The following is a 21,827-nucleotide window of genomic DNA, read 5'->3' as shown; positions in this document are numbered from 1 at the left end:
CTGTGTGGTATTCTATCATATGAATATACCACAGTGTATTTATCTATTCCATGATTATTGGATGGTTTCAAGTTTTTTGAAGTCTGAGGAGTTTTGTTTGTTTTTTTCAGGCAGAGTCTCACTCACCCAGGCTGGAGTGGTGCGATGTCTGCTCACTGCAACCTCCGCCTTCTGGGTTCAAGCTATTCTCCTACCTTAGCCGCCCTAGTAGCCAGGATTACAGGCATGTGACACCACGCCCAGCTAATTTTTGCATTTTTAGTAGAGACAGGGTTTTGCCATATTGGCCAGGCTGTTCTCAAACTCCTCACCTCAAGTGATCTGCCCACCTCGGTCTCCCAGAGTGCTGGGATTACAGGCATGAGCCACCATACCTGGCTGAAGTCTGAGGAGTTTTAACTTAAGTCAGTATGCAGTGGAGAACCAGTGTTGATTTTTGAACGGGTAAATAAGAGACTATTTAAGAATACTAATCTGGTGACCTTTCTCTTTTTGTAATGAAGAGAACCTGGTGACTGGGAGACAAAGTTAGGAAAAAGTGTGAAGTAGGCTGGACACAGTGGCTTATGCCTGTAATCTCAGCATTTTGGGAGGCTGAGGCAGGCAGATTGCTTGAGCTCAGGAGTTTGAGACCAGCCTAGGCAACATGGCGAAACCTTGTCTCTACAAAGATAAAAAAATTAGCGGGGCATGGTGGCACATGCCTGTAGTTCCAGCTGCACGGGAGGCTGAGGCAGGAGAATCACTTGAACCCAGAAGGCAGAGGTTGCAGTGAGCTGAAATCTACACTCCAGCCTGGGTGACAGAGGGAGACCCTGTCTCAAAAAAAAAAAAAAAAAAAGTGTGAAGTATTGAGGGTATAAGTTGGGTAGTCATAGTGGGAATAAAAGGAGAGGGATAGCTATAAGAAATACCTCAAAGAAAGAATGGGAAGGTTTGATGGCAGATAGGCTTTTGGGAAACAGTAGAGAAAAAGAAAACTGAAGAAAAGCTCTAGGGCTTTTAATCTGGGTGACTGAGATTGATGGTGCCATTAATAGAAATTATTAGATCACTTAGCAGAACTGTTTTGGGGTTTTAAGACACATTGACCTGTGTGTGAGGCATCAGTACTGGATTGGAGCTAAGAAAAGAAGTCCAATATAGAGTTGGGAATACATACATAGAGTTGATAATTATATAGCTACTAATTCTGGATTTAGTTAGGGCACTGACGGTTATGAAATTATTTGGACTGATAATTGAAGTGTTAATTGAAGTAATAGTTGAAGAATCTAGTTGAAATCATTATGCATTCCAATTCTAGTTAAAAAGAAATCATTATATATTCTAATTCCTCAGGAGTAAATTGGATTGTAGGAGAGGGTGATGGTTTAAAGATTATTTTGGGTAGCTGGGGGAAGATAGCCATATGAAGAATGAAAATGTAGAAACAGTGGTGAGGGATGAGACCCTCAGTGGCTGAGAATTATAGGAGGCTCCAGGTCAGACCTTGGGAAAATATCCACATTTGGGCTAGGAAGAGCAGCAGTGATTTCAGATAGAAGAAACAACCAGAGAAGTCAGAGTAGAATCATTACAGTGACATAAAGCAAGGTGGGTAGCTTAAGTGTCATTGCCAAAAAGAGGGTAAGGACTGGCCGAGCATGGTGGCTCATACCTGTTATTTCAGCACTTCGGGAGGCTGAGGTGGGCATATTGCTTGAGCTCAGGAGTTCGAGACCATGCTGGGCAACATGACGAAACCTCATCTCTACAAAAGATAACAAACTTTGCTGGGTGTGGTGGCGTGCACTTGTAGTCCCAGCTACTTGGGGGGCTGAGGTGGGAGGATCACTTGAGCTTGGGAGGTGGAGGTTGCAGTGAGCTGGTATTGCACCACTGCACTCCAGCCTGGGTGACAGAGTAAGAGCCCGTCTCAAAACAAAAACAAAAACAAAAAACGGGTAAGGACTTTGGTGGGGGATCATACGATTTGGAACATAGATTTTTTAGTTTTTTTTTTTTTTTTTTTTTGTGGTCTTCAAGAGAGCAGTTCAGAGACCAGGGTGCATGGTGGTTTACTGAGTGGGTTGGAAGAATATGGAAGCAATAAATACAGGAATTGATTAAAGAAGTTTAGTTTGAGAAGGAAGAACAACAACTCTTACTCTAAAACTGGAGGCAAGAAGTAACAGATGGATGAAGTTACAGCATTTTAGAAGCTGTGAAGAGGATTTGATTACAGGTGGAGAAGGTGTGATTTGAGGGAATTTTATAGAAGGGTTCGAGTATTTGTTGGGATTAGGGATTTAAATATGAAAATGATTTGGATTAGTCAATGAGATGGAGAGTTGTATTTAGAATAAATCTGTTGTGGAAGATTTCATAGCTTTCTGGTGGTGCTTAACACCCAGTGCGTGGGCATGGAGAAAACAGATGGTGAGGATTGTCTATCACTGGGGAGATGCATAGTGAGAATAATGGAAGGTCATGATATTCTGGAGAGGACAGTGTTAAAATGGCTGTTGGACAGGTTTAAATTATATAGGGAGACAATAAAGCCAAGTGGAGGTAAAGAGCAGGTCTACAACTAGAATATAAAGTAGTTGTGGATAAAGAAAAGGGGGGTGGTCTCTGAAGTTACAATCCTAGTGGATTGTAACTATTTTTTTTTTTTTTTGAGACAGGGTCTCGCTCTGTCACCCAGGCTGCAGTACAGTGGCATAATCTTGGCTCACTGCAGCCTCTGCTTCCCAGGTTCAAGTGATTCTCCTGCCTCAACCACCCAAGTAGCTGGGATTAAGGCATGAGCCGCCATGTCCGGCTAATTTTCTGTATTTTTAATGGAGACAGGGTTTCACCATGTTGGCCAGGCCTGGTGTCGAACTCCTGACCTCAAGTGATCCACCTGCTTTGGCCTCCTAAAGTGTTGGGATTACAGACGTGAGCCACCACACCCGGCCTAGCACTTTTCAGTTGATGGCTCTGTTTTGTTTCTTTGTGGCTAGCTGAAGTGCAGATGAAGGTCTTAGGAGTTTTTGAAGGTCAGGGTGTAGAAAGTTCTTGAGCATCTTTGTTGAAGTCATTGAGAATAATGGCTGAATTTGGGAGCAAGTAGAATTGAAGTTATTGGGTAGGGGAAATAGGAGGGTGTTCTGGAGGTTGGTAGATGTTGCAGAAGGAATGGTTTCAGTGAGTAATGTGACTCCCAAGCGATTTTTTAGTGATAGGATAACAGGGAGTGGTCCTGGGGAGCAAGAAGCAGCAAGTCCTTTTTTATGAAGCTGAAGGAGTAGGAGAATGATATAGCTAGTCATGAGAGAAGCAGATTGTCCAGGAAAAGCCAGGTAAGATGAGACAGGTGGTCACAATAATTGGGCAAGAGTTGATAGTGATTAGAATCATTGAGCCACGGGAATTGAGAAAAATAGCTAGATTTGTTACATTTACCAGTTCTCTTATTATTGTTATTTTTTAATTTTTCAGACAGGGTCTTCTCTGTTACCCAGGCTGGAGTGCAGTGGTCCAGTCATGGCTCACTGCAGCCTTGCCTCCTGGGCTCAAGCAATTCTTCTGCCTCAGCCTTCTGAGTAGTTGGGATTACATGTGTGTACCACCATACCTGGCTTTTCTTTTCTATATATATGTATATATATATTTTTTAATTTTTTAATTTTAATTTTTTTTTTTTTTTTTTTTTAAAGAGATGTGGTCTTCCTATGTTGCCCAGGCTGGTCTTAAACTTCTGGTCTCAAGCGATCTTCCCTCCTGGCCTCCCAACAGTTTGTTTATAAAATAAATAATACTTGCAAAATCATAACCATTCATGTGTAATATACTGATATAAATTTAGCTGAAAGATATTTGTGGGTTAAGAAATGAGACATTGGAAACAAAAGATGAGGTGGAGGTGTATTAAAGATAAGGTAAGCTGAGTATGATGGCTCACACCTGTAATCCCAGTGATTTGGGAGGCAGGGGCAGGAGGATCACTTGAGCTCAGGAGTTCGAGACCAGCCTGGGCAACATAGGGAAACCCTGTCTCTACACAAAAATAAAAAATTAGCTGGGCATGGTGGTGCACACTTATAGTTCCAGTTACTCAGGAGGCTGAGGTGGGAGAATCACTTGAGCCCTGGAAGTCAAGGCTGCAGTGAGCCATGATTGCACCACTGTGCTCAGCCTGGGCCACAGAGTGAGACCCTGTCTAAAAAAATCAAAAAAATACAAAAACCCTGTCTAAAAAAAAAAGACGAAGGTAAAAGACAAAAGATGTTCTATTGTTTGTTGACAATAGAACATGGAGAAGCTGATAGGATCTGGTAAATAGATGGACTGGAAATGAATGAGGAAGTTGAAGTTGTAGGCATAAGAGAGGAGGGAGTAGCTTGCAGCAGAGAAAATATGGAGAGAACATATGGAAAGGGGTTTAAACAGGCCATGGTTTGTAGGGGCGAGGATATTGACAAGCATCATTAAGTGTAATATTTTTATTAAACTGGGAAGTAGGGAGCCCTCGTATTCCCTGGGCTTTTGCAGCCCAGGCCCAGTTGTGCCAGCTGCATGGGCGGGCCTGTGCTGGCGGTGCACTTAGCAGCTGGCGGAGCAGTGGCGTGGAGCTGCATGGTGGCGGGTGGGCTGCCGCCCACTTGGGTCTGTGTGCTCTTGGCCCATGGCAGGGCAGGCAGGTGGGCGCTCGCTGAAGTGAGCAGGAAATAACTGATGTCAGAAACCTATTCTTTCTCTGTGCAAATAAGAACAGTCTATGCCACCCATGATAAAAGGTGGCAGTATGTCATGCCAGCTTTTAAAAAAATATTGTCAGTGATAGAGACATTGAGATCTCTATTTGTGTGCTTGAAAACCACATCATGTTTTCTGTTTGCAAAAACTGGCAAAAACTTGCATAAGTAAAGAGATTCGGGTAAAATGTGGAAGAATGGGGCACATGGTAAGAATGAGATGTCCTAAGGGAACTAAAGTGGACTCTTTACTTTCTTTTTTGTCTATAATGACTTTAATAATCCTGAAGTGCTGGGATTATAGACATGAGCCACTGTGCATGGCCCATATCAGAGTTTTTGATGTTCATGTTTCAGAGAGAGAGAGAGAAAGCATATTTAATGTAGAAACATGAAATGGCAGTGAGAAAAATATGACAAGGCACAAAATACGTAGTATTGGTGTTCCATCCTAGTGTAGCTTTGCTTCAGGATTAGTTCCAGGATTTAGCCCTGGGCTTTCATCACTTTCTTCCTGCCTTAACTTCTACATCTATTTAGCCACCAAATTTAATAATGAAAGATCTCTGGAGACTCAGAGTGTTGAAGGCCTGAGAGGGCCCAGGGTTCTCACTTTGCTCAACTCATGAAACTTGGCTGTACCATCATGTAGCAGCCCTGCCTGATTCAGTCTAGAGTTGTTTCTAGGATGTGCCTCAGACTGGACCTTGTTGAGGGAGAGCATATTCTGAATATTTGGGTGGATTGTGTGGGTTAGGCCAATGATGAGTATCTTAAAGAAGGTGATGGGAAGGATTATAGTAGACATGGAGAGAAGTGTGTTTTAAATGATAACTATATTAATTCAACATAGATAAATGTCTTCACAATACAGGGGTTTGACCTTTGAACATCTAGGGTGGCATGGAGAAGTTTTCCCTGTAAAATTGAGAAGAGCCAATATCCAAGAGATTAGAATGAAATGCACACTTGCTGTTCTGCAGGCCCCTGTATATGTGTGCTTGTCATATGTACACACCTGTATGTGTAGATACATATAATATTAAAATTTGTTTATTTGATTAGGTTATATAATTAGTTTTAAGGGAAGTGGGACTAGTAGTGGAACTAGTTTTGAGTTATGAATGAGTTAAATGAATTGTTACAGAATATTTGGAAAGGTCATTTTCAAGGTTTTGGAGACGAGCCTAGGAAATAGATTTTTCTGTAGCCATAGGGGCTTCTGGAATAGATGCACAAACTTTGATGGCAGTTTGGGGCAAATTTGTGTAAGTTGGAGAGTGTTAGCTTTGAGGAAATGAGAACAGACAAGAAAAACGCAGTGTTTGAGAAAGTTATTTATGTATTGATTTGGTAGGAGCTGATAAAAATTATAAAAGTTGTGGAGAGATTTTGAATAGCTAAAGTGGGAGATATCATGGAAGTGATTTATGAAGCTTTTTTTTTTCTTTTTCTTTTTTGAGATGGCATCTTGCTCTGTTGCCCAGAGTGGAGTGCAGTGGCGTTATCACGCCTCACTGCAACCTCTGCCTTTTGGGTTCAAGCGATTCTCCTGTCTCAGCCTCCTGAATAACTGGGATTACAGGTGCCCGCCACCACACCCGGCTAATTTTTTGTATTTTTAGTAGAGATGAGGTTTCACCATTTTGGATAGGCTGGTCTTGAACTCCTGACTTCACGTGATCCACTCGCCTCAGCCTCCCAAAGTGCTGGGATTACAGGCCTGAGTCCCCGTGCCGGTCCGATTTATGAAGCTTGTTACTTCAAGTATTAGAAAAGTAAAATGGAAAGATGGTTTAGAGAAGATTTCTTTTGGGAACAATATAAAACAGCAAGGCAAGAAAAAACTAAAATGAGTAAATTAGGGTGTGGAAAAGTTAGAGTAAGAGGAAGGATTAAGGCGGAGGCTACTGAAAGAGATTTCTTACTGTCAGGCTGTGTGATAATACAAAGCTGTGTTCTGCAGCGTTTTGTTGGATACTATTGATAACTGGTTCTTTAAGGAAAGGGGCTTAAACAGGCCTTGGTTTGTAGAGGTGAGGATATTGACAAGCATCATTAAATGTAATATTTTTATTAAAGAAACTTGGAAGTAGGGAGCCCTCATATTCCCTGGGCTTTTGCAGCCCAGGCCCGATTGGGCCAGCTGCGCGGGCGGGACTGTGCGGGCTGTGCGGTTGGTGGCTGTGGAACAGCGAAGTGGAGCTGCGTGGTGGCGGGTGGGCTGCCGCCCGCCTGGGTCCGTGCGCTCTTGGCCCGTGGCTGGGCGAGTGGGCGCTCCCTGAAGTGAGCAGGCCCTGGAAGCGGGGGAGGACGGGCTTTTGCCCACCGTCTGGCGAACCCCGCACGCCTCTTTTTGGGGGGGGTGTGTGTGTGTGTCCCGCACGAGTGTGCCTGTATGCAGGGACCAGCACCTTCCATGACTTCCTTTTGTGTGTAAGTGCGTGCGTGCGTGCGTGTGTCTGTGCGCGTGCGCCCCTCTGCAGGGGGGAGGAGGAGGAGGAGGAGGAGGAGGAGGAGGAGGAGGCGGAGGGGCGCGGAGAAGCTGGCGCACTTGGGGCCTCGGCGGAGTCGTCTGCGGCGGCCGGACCTCCCAGATACCGCGCCTTCTGGGCCTGCCCCGCTGGCGCAGTCAGGACCCCTTCCTTCAGCGGGATGGGAAACTTTGTGAGTGGCTTCTCCGCAGCCACTAACAAGTGTCCGCCAGACAGCGGGGGGGCCGCCGAAGGCTGATGATGGACACCCGTTTTTCTTCTTATTCCTCTTTTACAAATCTTCTGTTGAACTGCATTGTGTTTACAGTTTCATGTCTGTGAAAAGGTCAGCAGGTAACTTGCTTTACTAGACAGCTTTTTACTGGGTATTAAGAGCAAAAAATGTACACCTGTATCCTTATATTTAAAAACCCTGCCTGTCTAGTGGTAAGAACAATCCTAAGGCCTTTCCAGAATTGGGCTGTGGGGCAAACTTTTGCTCTCCAGACTTTGTGAAACACCTTTTACGATGACAGGAAAGAACTACTTGTGCAGTAGAATGAAAGCTAGAGTTGGAAATGCAAAAGTTGAAGTTCTTTCCAACAGCTTGCATTTAAAACAGCTTTTTGTTTTATATAATAATTGTGATTTGTTGAGTTTGCATGAAGAATTTTGCAAAATTAGGCATGGTGTGATTAAACAAGAGCGTTTCTTAATTTTATAGAGGGCAGTGGTAAAGGCACCACTCAGTTTGGAAATTTCAAGTATGTTGAAATGTTGCTATAAATAAAATCCTGTTCAGATATTTAGATTTAATAAATCTAAAAATATATTTGCAGTTGTCCTTTGGGTGCAGGAGGAAGTCCTGGGTTTCTCTGTGCTTGTTTCTGGGCAGATTTTCAGTATTGTTAGCATGATACAGGTATAGAACCTTAACCTGAGTAAATAATTTGCTTGAGATTACCAGTCTGTTTTGGAGCTGGAATAGACTCTGGGTCTCTTATGCCCAGTCTGGTGACCAATCCCAGAATAGACTAAGGAAACTGGGTGTTTGTCTGTTTGGTGGAAAATATGGCTGAGCCAAAAAGTGAACGTGTGAACGTTTACTTTTCTGTTAAAACATTTAAAAGTAATTTCTCCACACTGGATTTCTTTGGCCTTTCTTTAAAAACAGAGGACTTGAGGATATTACCCAGTGGTACTTCTAGTGGGATTTGTACCACATTTACATTTGATTACAACAGGCAGATGCTTATGGTTTTTAACGGGGGGAAGATATGTTTTTCATGCGAGTGTTCTCAGTGGTTAGAATAGGGAGTAAGTAACTTGAGCACTTTTAGCCTCCTTGAAATGCTAGGGAGAAGAGGAATTAAGTTAATGTCATTAATCTCTGTTGAAAACGTTTGGACCTCTTTATTGAGGATTCTTTACAAGGCATGGATGGAATACCTATGGATTTCCCCATAGCTTATATACTTTTATTCTCATTGTTACTACATTAGCCACACACAACAATATTTAATTAATGTTTTCATTAGGCCTCATACAAGAGGGTACCTTTTTCTAGTATGTGAGTTGCAATTTTTTTTTTTTTTAAATAGAGACTGGGGTCTCACTGTGTTGAGCAGGCTGGTCTCAAACACCTGGCCTCAAGCTATCCTCCTGCCTTGGCCTCCCAAAGTGCTAGGATTACACATGTGAGCCACTGTGCCCAGCCCGACCTTTTGTTTTGCTGGAAAACATTCCTGTCTTTTCTTATGCCATTCCTCCTATATCACAAAACAAAAACAGTCTTCTTCTTTTTCCCTTGTCTGGAAACCCTGGACATTTTAAATCGAATGCAATAGTTCTCAAACCAGAGGTGATTTTGTCAAACGTCTGGAGACATTTTTGGTCAGCACGCCGAGGGGGTTCCACTGGCATCTAGTGGGTAGATAAACCTCCTACAATGCATATGACAGTCCCCATGACAAAGAAATTATCCACTGCAAAATGTCAGTAGTGCTGATGTTGACAAAACCCTGATCTGATGTACTGAGAATAACATTCTCCCAAATGATTTAAACCTATGAAAGTTATTTGTAATCTAATTGATATCTCTATATCATGTATATTATAAATCTTTTTCCAATGTTGTCATTAGAATGATCATGGGTCAAAGGTTATGAAGTATATATTAGAACATTAGAACACAGGATTGTGGAGCTGGAAGATTAACAAGTATAACTCCTTCAGTATGTAGATGAAGACATTGAGTTATGGAGAGATGGTGACTTACCCAAGGTTGGACAGATAATGCAGAGCTCAGGTCTCTTATTACCTCTACTTCTTAGTTTAAATCATTGCTGAGGGAAAGGGTGTGGCATCACTTTTGCTTGATACAGATAAATTTAATCAAATTACAATGTTAAATAATCGCATTGTGAGAAATATTGTCTTTCAGTGAATTAGTTACTTTTTCAGATTCACACATATTTTTGAATTCTTCAGCATGGTGTTGTTACCACTGTAAACTTTTCAGTGGTTGCTTTTTAAGAAAATGTCTGAAAAATTTAAAAAGACCACATACAATTTTTAAAACAAAACAATTAAAGTTAGTTATGATAGCTTAGGCAAAATTTTGAATGCAAACTCAACCAGAATTACTGAAACATCTTAGGGTATCTTGAACTTAACACATTTGTTCTGTTGTGTGAGGATCACTAAAGTGGTGAATTATTGTGCTGATTGTAAACCTGTTATAGCAAGACCCCCTAGTTAATTTTAGAAAAAGATAACTGGAACCTTCAGGTGAAATGTAATTGGGGAAATACAAATTGGATATTTACATGAAATATTTTCAGATTGCTTAAGCAGTATCAATGGGGTTCTTTTTTAAATTAATTTTTTAAAGAATTGGGCAACAATTCCATAAAATAGAATAAGTGTTCCCTCAATGGGGTTCTTTTATATTTAATTTTTTTTCCTAAAAACAAAACAAAAAAAGTGAACTGAGTTTTCCAGGCTCTGAATGTCTGAGTATGATTTGTGTGGCCCCAGGAGCAGTGAACATCTCCAAAAAGACAATATGAGCAAAGATTTCCTTAAAAATTTATATATGACATTGAAATTTAAAAAAATTTTGAAATTTAATATTTAAATTTTATGTAAGAAATTTATTTAATAGAAAAAACTTAAAATGCATATTAGCATAAAGAAAAATGGAATCAAGAGAAACTGCTTTTAATATTTTGGTATATGGCTTTCTTATATTTTTATTAACCTTTTATTATGGAAAAATGTAAATGATGAAAAATAGAATATTATGAACTCTCATATAGCAATTAATGGCTAAGCTTATGTCATCTGTACCTCCACTTTACCCCTCTCTCCTCTCTCTTTTTTTAGTTTCTATATAGAGATGGGGTCTTGCTATGTTGCCCAGGCTGGTCTCAAACTCCTAGGCTCACGTGATCTTCCCGCTTTGGCCTCCCAAAGTGCTGGGATTACAAGCATGAACCACTGAACCTGGCCTCACATGTTAATTTTTTTTTTTTTTAACTTTATTCTGGGCTGTGCACAGTGGCTCATGCCTGTAATCCCTACACTATGGGAGACCAAGGCAGGTGAATCTGTTGAACTCAGGAGTTCAAGAACAGCCTAGGAAACATGGCGAAACTCTGTCCCTACTATATAAAAACAGGAAAAAACCTTTATTTTGAAAAAATTATAGACTCACAGGAAGTGGCAAAATTAGTACATAGTCCTGTGTACCCTTCACCCAGACATCTTAATAAAGTTCTAGTAAGACATCAAAACTAGGAAATTGACATTGGTATATTACTGTTAACCACACTACAGAATTTATATCATTTTCACTGCTTTTTAAACCTGCACTTATTTTTGTGTGTTCACAGTTCTAGCAATTTTATCCCATATATAAATTCATGTAACTACCACCAAGACCAAGATCCAGAACTATTGCATCATCACAAAGGAAACTCCTCTTGCTATCCCTTTATATTCCCACCCCATTCCAACACTCCTCCTTGTACCCTGGCAAACTGTTTACTATCTATAGTTTTGTTCTTTCCAGAATGACATAGTTTGTTTATGTATGTATACTTTGTATACATACTTTGTTTAGCCATTCACTTGTTAAAGAACTTTTAGTATGTTGCAGTATTTTGTTATTATGAATAAAGAGGTTATGGACATTTGTGTACAGCGTTTTTTGTAAACAAAAGTTTTCCTTTCTTTGAGATAAATGCCCAAGAGTGGGATTGCTGGGTTGTATGGCAAGTACAGGTTTAGTTATTTAAAAAACTTCCAAACTGCTCAAAAATCAGTTGAACATATTTGTATTGGTCTGTTTTGGGGTTCTGTATTCTCTTCCATTGATAAGTGTGTCTGCCTTCCCTCCAGTACCACGCTGTCTTGATTATTATAGCTTTATAGTGAGTCTTATCGAGTAGAGTGCCTCCTCTCACTTCATTCTTCTCTGTCAAGATTGTTTTAGCTCTTCTGGTTTTGTTGCCTTTCCATATAAATTTTAGAATAATCACATCTGTATCTACAAAAAAAATCTTGCTGGGAGTTTGATAGGAATTGAATAAACCTATAGTTGAATTCGAGAAGATCTTTTTTTTTTTTTTTTTAATATAGAGGTCCTTCAGTCCATGACCACAGGATATTTCTCCGTTTACTTAGATCTTCCATGTTATTTTGAAGCAAATTCCAGCCATCATATAGTTTTCCTTAAACAGTGTTATTGAGGTATAACTTATATACCATACAATTCACCCACTTAAGCTATACAGTTCAGTTGTTTTCAGCGTACAGAGGCATACAGCCATCAGCATAATCAATTTTAGAACAGTTTCATCACCCTAAAAAGAAACTACCCATTAGCAGTCAATTTCCATTCCCTCTTCCTCCCCGTCCCTGGCAACTACTAGTCTACTTTCAGTCTCTAGGACTTTGCCTGTTCTGGACATTTCATATGAATTGAATCATAAAGTAGATGATCTTTTTTGTCTGGCTTCTTTTACTTAGTGTAATGTTACATGATGTAGCATGTGTCAGCAGTTCATTCCTTTTAATTGCTGAATAGTAATCTATTATATGGGTTTACCACTTTTTTTTGTATTCATTCATCAGTTGTTGGGTTGTTTCCACTTTGTTTTTTTTTTTTGGCCATTGTGAATAATGCTGCTGTGAACGTCCATGTGCAAGTTTTTATGTGAACATTTGTTTTCATTTCTTTTGTGTATGTGTATGTAAGAGTGAAAAATTGCTGAGTCATGTGGTACCTCTGTTTAACCATTTGAGTAACTTCCAGACTATGTTTCAAAGCAGCTTTACCATTTTACATTTCTATCAGCAGTATATGAGGGTTCCAGTTTCCCCATATCCTTGATAACACTTCATACTGTCTTTTTGATTATAGCTATGCTGGTGGGTGTGAAGCAATATTTCATGGTTTGATTAGCATGTCTCTGTTGGCTAATGCTGTGGAGCATCATTTCATCTGCTTATTGGCCATTTGTATGTATTTTTTGGAGAAATGTCTTCTGATCTTTTGCCTGTTTTTTAGTTGGGTTGTCTTTTTATTGTTGGGTTTTAAGAGTTCTTTATATGTTCTGGATGTTAGACTTATCAGGTAAATGATTTGCATATATCTTCTCCAATTCTGTGGGTTGTTTTCACTTTCTTGATAGTGTCTTTTGAAGCATAACAGTTAAAATTTTCTTATTGTAATAAAAAATACATAATATGAGACCTATCCTTTTAACAAATTTCTAAGTGTGCAATACAGTATTGTTAATTATAAGCACAATGTTGTACAGCAGATCTCTAGAACGTTTTCATTTTGGATAGCTTAAACAATACCCATTGAATAGCAACTGCGTTTTTTTTTTTTTTTTTTTTTGAGAAACAAGGTCTCACTCTGTGGCCCAGGCCGGAGTGTGGTGGCACGGTAACAGATTGCAGTCTCAACCTTCTGGGCTTAAACAAGCTTCTCGCCTCAGCCTTCTGAGTAGCTAGGACTACAGGCACCTGCCACCACACCTGGCTAATTTTAAATTTTTAAATTATTTTTGTAGAGACTGGGTCTCATTCTGTTGCCCAGGCTGGAGTGCAGTGGTGCAATCACAGCTCACTGTAGTCTCGACCTCTTGGCTTCAAGCGATCCTCCCATCTTGGTCACTCAGAGTGCCGGGATTACAGGTGTGGGCCACCACACCCAGCCTCAACTCCTCATTTCTACCTCCCCTCATCCCCTGGCAACCATTGTTTTACTTTCTGCTCCTATGAGATTGACTACTTTATCTTAAATCCCTCATAAAAGTGGAATCATACAGTATTTGGCCTCCTGTGACTGGCTTGTTTCACTTATAATGTTCTTAAGGTTCATCCATGTTGTCAACATTATAGAATTTCCTTCTTTAAGGATGAATAATGTTCCATTGTGTGTGTGTGTATATATATGGACTGCTGCCAGTCAGAGGCCTGTTACAGATTGGGCTGCACAGCAGGAAGTGAGTGGCAGGTGAGTGAGCATTACTGCCTGAGCTCTGCCTACTGTCAAATCAGCAGTGGCATTAGATTCTCTTACATTCTCTTAGGAGCGTGAAGCCTATTTTTAACAGCGCAGGTGAGGAATCTGTTTTACATGCTCCTTTTGAGAATCTAATGCCTGATGATCTAAGGTGGAACAGTTTCATCCTGAAACCATCCTTGACCCATTGAAAAATTGTCTTCCATGAAACCAGTCCCTGGTGCTAAAAAGGTTGGGGACTACTGCTGTAGTTAACATGAGTGCAAATATTTCCTCAAAAATCCATGGTGGTGGCTCACGCCTGTTATCCCAGCACTTGGGGAGGCCGAGGCCAAGGCAGGTGGGTCATTTGAGGTCAGGAGTTTGAGACCCACCTGGCCAACATGGTGAAACCCTGTCTCTAATAAAAATACAAAAAAAAATTAGATGGGCCTGGTGACACATGCCTGTAGTCTCAGCTACTTGGGAGGCTGAGTTGGGAGAATCACTTGAACCCAGGAGACGGGAGATTGCAGTAAGCCGAGATTGCACCACTGCACTGTAGTCTGGGTGACAGAGTGAGACTCTGTCTCAAAAAACAAAACAAAAAAACCCAAAACCCATTATCAATTCTTTTGGATAAATATGCACAAGTGGGATTTCTGGAACATACAGTAGTTCTATTTTTAGTTTTGTGAGGAACCTCTGAACTTAAAAAAAAAATTATGCACCATTTTGCATTCCTATGAACAGTACACAGGGTTTACAATTTCTCCATCCTTGCCAATACTTGTTATTGTTATTTTTGGATAATGGTTGTTCATACAAGTTCATGTATCTTTTTGGTATAATGATTTCTTTCTTTTGGATATACATCCAGTAATGGGATTGTGGGGTCAAATAGTAGCTCTGTTTTAAGTCTGTTTGTTTTTTGAGACAGGGTCTGGCTCTGTCATCTGAGCTGTAGTGCAGTGGTGAGATCATAGCTCACTGCAACCTCAAACTCCTGGACTCAAGTGATCCTCCTGCCTCAGCCTCCTGAAGTGCTGGGATTACAGGTGTAAACCACCACATCTGGCCTGTTTTAAGTTTTTTGAGAAATCTTGAAGTTGTTTTCCACAGTGGCTGAACTAATTTACATTTCCACCAGCAATATTTAAGTGTTCCCTTCTCTTCACAGCCTCACCAACATCTGTTAGTTTATGATTTTTAATAATAGCCATTCTTACTGGTGTGAGATGGTATCTCATTGTGGTTTTGATTTGCATATTCCTGATGATTACTGATGGTGAGCATCTGCTTATATACCTGTTGGCCTTGTGTATGTTGTCTTTGAATAAATATTTTTTCAGGTCCTTTGCCCATTTGAAAAGCAGGCTATTTGTTATTTTTTGCTATTGAGTTGTAGGAGTTCCTTGTATATTGTGGATTTTAGCCCCTTAGCAGATGTGTAGTTGCAAATATTTTTTCCCATTTCATAAGTTGCCTGGTTGCTCTGTTGATTGATCTGTTTGCTCTGCGAAGCTTTTTAGCTTGATGTAATCTCACTTGTCTGTTTTTACGCTTGTTGCCCGTGCTTTTGGTGTCAAATCCTAGAAATCATGGCTGTGCCATGAAGCTTTTCTCCCATGTTTTCTTCTAGGAGTTTTACAGTTTCAGGCCTTATTAAAGTTTCTAATCTATTTTGAGTTGACTTTTATGTATGGTGTAAAATGAGGGTCAAACTTCAATTCTTTTTCATATAGCTGCCCAGATTTCCCAGTACCATTTATTGAAGAGACTGTTCTTTTCCTGTTGTGGATTCTTGGCACCTTTCTTGAAGATCAGTTGCCTCTGTATGCCTGGGTTTATTTCTGGGCTTTCTGTTCTGTTCCATTGGTCTGTATGTTTTGTTTTTATGCCAGTACCATACTGTTTTAATGTGTTTTGAAATCAGGAAGTGTGAGGCCTTTAGCTTTGTTGTTCTTTTTCAAGATTGTTTTGGCTACATTCGGGGGCTTTTGTGGTTCTGTTTGGGTTTTAGGATTGTTTTTGTATTCCTGTAAAAAATGCCATTGGGATTTTCATTGAGATCGTATTGAATCTGTACATCGCTGTGAGTAGTATGGACATTTTAACATTAAGTCTTCTAATCCATGAACATGGGATGTGTTTCCATTTATTTGTGTCGTCAATTTCTTTCATCAGTGTTTTGTAGTTTTCAGTGCATACAAGTCTTTGCCTCCTTAGTTAAGTTTAAGTATTGTTTTTGATGCTGTTGCTGTTGTATAGCTTTTTTTTTTTTTTTTTTTTTTTTGAGACAGGGTCTTGCTTTTTTTCCTGGGCTGGAGTGCAGTGGTGCTATCACAGCTCACTGCAACCTTGGCGTCTCGGGCCCAAGTGATCCTCCTGTCTCAGCCTCCTGAGTAGCTGGGACTATAGGTATGCGCCACCACACTAGACTTTTCTTCTGACACTTTTGAAGCTTCAGCTGTTACTTATAGGTCTTTAATTCATTTAACTAATTTTTTTTTTTTCTTGGAAACAAGGTCTTGCTCTGTCACCCAGGCTGGAGTGCAGTGGCACGATCAAGGCTCACTGCAGCCTTGATCTCCCAGGCTCAAGCAATCCTCCAGCTACAGCCTCCCGAGTAGCTGGGACTATGGCACATGCCACCACGCCCAGCTAATTTTTGTATTTTTTTTTTGGTAGAAATGACGTTTTGCCATGTTGCCCAGGCTGGTCTCAAGCTCCTGGGCTCAAATGATCCACCTGCGTTTGCTGGGATAACAGGCATGAGCCACTGAGCCAGGTCTTTAATCCATTTAGAGTTAATATTTGTATATGGAATGATGAAGGTATCCAGTTTCATTCTTTTGCATGTAGATATTCCTTGGTTCTAGCACTGGTTTGTTGAAAAGACTTCTTTCTCTACTGAATTGTCTTGGTGTCAAAAAATTGGTTGACTTAGCCTGGTGCAATGGGCACACTCCTGTAGTCTCAGCTGTTTGGGAGGCTGAGATAGGAGGATCTTTGAGCCCAGGAGTTCGAGTCCAGCCTGGGCAACATAATGAGACCCCACCTCTATAAAAAGAATACATAAAATTGGGAGGCTGAGTCAGGAGAATCACTTGAACCCAGGAGGTGGAGTTTGCAGTGAGCTGAGATCGTGCCACTGCACTCCAGCCTGGGTGACAGAGTGGGACCCTGTCTCAGAAAAAAAAAAAAAAAAAAAAAAAGAATACATAAAATTTAACAAAAAAGATTGACCATAAATTTAGTTATTTAAGTCTGGACTCTAAATTCTATTCCTTGATCTATATGTTTATCTTCATGCCAGTACCACAGTGTCTTGATTACTGTAGCTTTGTTAGTTTTAAAATCAGAATGTATGCATCCTTTAACTTTGTTCTTTTCTTTCAAGATTGTTTTGGATTTTCTTGGTCCTTTGCAATTCCATATGAATTTTAGCATTAGTTTGTCCATTGCTGCAAAGAAAGGTTCTGGGGTTTTGATATGAGTTGCACTGAATCAGTAGGTGATTTGGTGAAGTATTTTCCTCTTAACAATATGAAATTTTTCAATCCATGAACATTAGATGTTTGTTTAGGTCTTTGTTAATTTCTTTCAGGGATGTTTTGTAGTTTTCAGTGTACATGTCTTGTACCTGTTTTGTTAAATTTATTACCAAGTACTTTATTTTTTCCTGCTATTATAAGTGCTTATGATTTTCTTAATTTTATTTTTGAATTGTTCATTGCTTGTGTACAGAAATATAATTGATTTTTGTAAATTTTGCATCCTTGGTGAACTTGTTTATTCTAGTAGCTTTAGTGGATTCCATAGGGTTTTCTATATATATGATCATGTCATTTGGAAATAGAGACAGTTTTTTTTCCCAATATTAATGCCATTTAATTCAGTTTTTTGCTTAATTTACTGTAAATTAAGCAAAATTTACAGTAAGTTTTGGGGATTAGTTCATTCTCACACTGCTATAAAGAAATACCCAAGACTGGGTAATTTATAAAGAGGTTTAATTGGCTGGGGAGGCCTGAAGAAACTTACAAATATGGCAGAAGATGAAGGGGAAATAAGGACCTTCTTCACATGTTGGCTGAAGAGAGAAATGCAAGTAGTGGAAATGCCAGTTGCTTATAAAACCATCACATCTTTTGAGAACTCATTCACTATCATGAGAATAGCATGGGGGAACTGCTCGTGTGATCCAATCATCTTCCTCCCTTGACATGTGGGGATTACAGGTCCCTGTCTTGATATGTGGGGATTACAATTTGAGATCAAATTTGGGTGGGGTACAGAACCAAATCATATCATTTACCTTGCTAGAACCTCTACTGTAGTGTTGAATAGAAGTAGTAGCAAGAGTAGACATCCTTGTCTTCTTTCTGATCTTAGGGGGAAGCACTTATTATTTTACTTTTGAATATGATGTTAGCTTTGATTTTTCATAGATGGCCTTTATCAGGTTGAGGAAGTTCCCTTTCCTAGTTGGGTGTTTTTATTGTGTAAATGGTGTTGTATTTCATCAAATGTTTTTCTTCATCTAAGATGATCTGCCAAAAATAAAAGTTTTTGGACTTTGTTCTATTGATGTGGTGTATTATATTGATTTTCAAATCTTAAGCCAACCTTGCATTTCTGAGATAAATCCTACATGGTCATGCATAATCCTTTCTATGTGTTGGTAGATTTGGTTAGTATTTTGTTGAGGATTTTTGCAGCTACATTTGTAAGAGTTATAGGCTTGTCATTTTCTTTTCTTGTGATGTCTTTGTCTTGTGTTGGTAACAGTAATGCTGATCTCATAAAATGAGTTGAAGAATATTCTCCCCAAGTTTTGGGAAGAGTTTGTGAACAGTTGGTATTAATTCTTCATTAAATGTTTGGTAGAATTCACCAGTGAAGCCATCTGAGCCTGCAGGGTTTTTTTTGTTTTTTGTTTTTTGGCAGCAGTTGGGGGGGCTTTTAAATTAAGAAGTCAGTTTTATTTAATGGCTATGGGGTTATTTATATTCTCTGTTTCATCTTGGTTGTGTTTTGCTAATGTGGTTTTGTGAAGTTGGTGTCAAATTTAAGAGCATAAAATTGTTTGTAGTATTCCCTTATATTCTTTTAAAACTGCTATAGGATCTGTACTGATGTCCTGTTTCATACCTGATGTTTTGTGTCTTCTGTTTGTCTTTTGTTGTTGTTGTTGTTGTTGTTGGTTTTGATAGAGGCTTACAAATTTTTTGCTTAATTGATTTTCTCTATTTTCCTCTTTTATTTCTTTTAATAATTCCTTCCTTCTTGCTTTGGCTTCATTTTGCTCTTTTTTAGTTTCTTTTGGTAATTCAATTACTGGTTCGACATCTTTCCTCATTTCTAATGTAAGCGTTTAGTGCGTCTGATTGTTGTTAGCTGCATCCCATGTATTTTGATGTGTGTTATGTTTTTATTTTCATTTATTTTTATGTATATTTAAAAATTTTGAGACTTCTGTTTTCATCCATGGACTTTTTTAAAGTGTGTTGTTTATTGCTCTATTTAGAGATTTTCCTGTTGTCTTTCTGTTACTGATTTCTAGTTACTGGTTAGAAAATACACTGTTACCATTTCAGTTCTTTTAAGTTTTTTGAGGTTTGTTTTATGGCCTTGGTGAATGTTCCATGGGTACTTGAAAAAAATGTGTATTCTGCTGTTATTGAGTGGAATATTCTCTACATATGTCAAGAAGACCATGTTGGTTGATTGTGTTATTAATGTAGCCACTCTGCTTTAAAAAATTTATTGTCATGTCTTTCCATTCTTGTGCTTTTAACTTGTTATGTTGCTGAATTTAAATTTCTTGCAAGCAACATATAATTGGGCCATTAAAAAAAAAATCTACTCAGGCTAGCTGAGAGGAGATCCAGAGCCCAGAGCATCCAGGCCACTGCCCCACTTCCCCTGTGTCCCATCGCCTGCCACCTGCATCCTCAGTCCTCTTCCAACTATCTGCTAAAACATGATGGATTACTATGAAGTTCTAGGTGTGCAGAGACATACCTCACCCAAGGATATTAAAAAAGCATAATGGAAACTGGCACTGAAGTGGCACCCAGATACCTGAGAATAAAGAAGAAGCAGAGAGAAAATCAAAACAAGTGGCTGAGGCATGTGAGGTGCTGTAAGATGCTAAAAGATGGTACATCTATGACAGGATTAAATGATGGCAAAGAAGGATTAAATGGTGGAGGAGGAGGTGGAAGTCATTTTGACAGTCCATTTGAGTTTGGCTTCACATTTTGTAACCCAGATGATGTCTTCAGGGAATTTTTTTGGTGGAAGGGACCCATTTTTATTTGACTTCTTTGAAGACCCTTTTGAGGACTTTTTTTTGGAATGGGGTCCCTGAGGAGGCCAAGGGACAGAGTCATTTTTTCCACATTCAGTGGATTTCCATCTTTTGGAAGTGGATTTTCTTCTTTTGATACAAGATTTGTTTCATTCGGGTCACTAGGTCATGGGGGCTTCACTTCATTCTCTTCCATGTCATTTGGTGGTAGTGGGATGGGCACTTCCAAATTGATATCAGGTTCTTCTAAAATGGCTAATGGCAGAAAAATCACTACAAAGAGAATTGTTGAGAATGGTCAGGAAGGAATAGAATTTGAGGAAGATGGCCAGTTAAAGTCCTTAACCATACAGGGTTAGGAGCAGCTGCTGCATTTGGGTAACTCAAGTAATTTAATGCGTGCATTTAACAGAACTGTTAAACTATAACAAGCACCATTTGAAGATTAACAGGAACATTTTTTTTTGAACATTTCAAATGAACTCAACTTTCACTATAATTGTACCAAATCTAAAGTATTTATAGACAGCTCAACAGAGTCCCCATTTGTCATAGACTTTTCAGTTTATTGTTGGTGTGTCTGGAGTTGGTTCCTGTCGGTGGGTTCGTGGTCTCTCTAACTTCAAGAATGAAGCCATGGACCTTCGCGTTCAGTGAGTGTTACAGCTCTTAAAGATGGCACGGACCCAAAGAGTGAGCAGTAGCAAGGTTTATTGTGAAGAAAGGACAAAGCTTCCACAGTGTGGAAGGGGACCCGAGCGGATTGCTGCTGCTGGCTGGCGTGGCTAGCTTTTATTCCCTTATTTGTCCCTGCCCATGTTCTGTTTCTGTGCTATCAGAATGCCCTTTTTTCAATCCTCCCTGCAATTGGCTGCTTTTAGGATTCTGCTGATTGGTGCGTTTTACAGAGCGCTGATTAGTGCATTTTGCAGTGCGCTGATTGGTGTGTTTTACAGAGCGCTGATTGGTGCATTTTACAATCCTCTTGCTAGCTACAGAGTGCTCATTGGTGAGTTTTTACAGAGCGCTGATTGGTGCATTTTACAATCCTCTTGCTAGCTACAGAGCACTGGTTGGTGCATTTTACAATCCTCTTGTAAGACAGAAAAGTTCTCCAAGTCCCTAGTCCCCAGGAAGTCCAGCTGGCTTCACCTCTCATTGGGACCACATAATAGGACCTTTTTTTTTGTCTTTAAAATTGTAAATCTCTATGTGTACTTTGCATTTTTATTAAATGTACTCCAAGGTGAGCCTTGACACGTCAGTGGTAGGAAAAGATTGCATACTAAAAAAAACACGTAAAAGCATGGATCTACTTTTCCATCGTGTTTAAAATGTGAGTCATGTAGTGTTAGTCTGCTGTGAAGTTAGCATAGCCAGGATGAATCTTCTACAGAAATCGTTACATTTCTGGTTTAATATAAATTAAGAATTTTTCTGGTAGTGCGTGAATGTTTGTTTCCTGTCTTCTTGCAGATTACTAGAACCTTTATTTAGGATTCCATCTTGACTTATTTATAATGTTGTTTTGAGTCTATCTCGGCTTTGTAGTGGCTGCTTTGGTTATTATATGCATACATGACTTAGTCTACTAGTATCAACTTTTATACTTCAACAGAAGTGTGGAAACCTCACTTTTATTTTACCTTTCACCTTCTCCAATTTTAAATATAATTGTCTTGAGTATCAGATGGTGTTATAACTTTTGTTTCCATCATGTAATATGATTTATAAAACTAACCAAGAAAAAGTCTTGTTTATACCTATATTTCTGTTCTTTCTGTTGTTTC

The 21,827-nt window shown here is 39.5% G+C and overlaps 1 protein-coding gene and 1 pseudogene across 15 annotated transcripts in view; both read left to right on the top strand.

Moving 5' to 3' along the window:
• The window catches only part of ZNF148 (zinc finger protein 148), a 149,539-nt gene that overhangs the window by 10,887 nt on the left and 116,825 nt on the right, over positions 1 to 21,827 (top strand). Inside the window, exon 1 of one of the 15 annotated variants that reach the window (XM_063807063.1) lies at positions 7,211 to 7,552. The exons of the other annotated variants lie outside the window; for them this stretch is intronic. The gene's annotated coding sequence lies outside the window, so the exon portion shown is untranslated. Of the gene's footprint in view, positions 1 to 7,210; positions 7,553 to 21,827 lie in introns of those variants that run through there. 15 annotated transcript variants of the gene reach the window in all.
• Positions 19,616 to 20,478, top strand: LOC134809591 (dnaJ homolog subfamily B member 6-like; annotated as a pseudogene).

This window comes from Pan troglodytes, chromosome 2 (genome assembly GCF_028858775.2).
Source record: "Pan troglodytes isolate AG18354 chromosome 2, NHGRI_mPanTro3-v2.0_pri, whole genome shotgun sequence".
NCBI classification, from domain to species: Eukaryota; Metazoa; Chordata; class Mammalia; order Primates; family Hominidae; genus Pan; species Pan troglodytes.
This window is presented reverse-complemented; position numbering and strand designations above follow the sequence as displayed.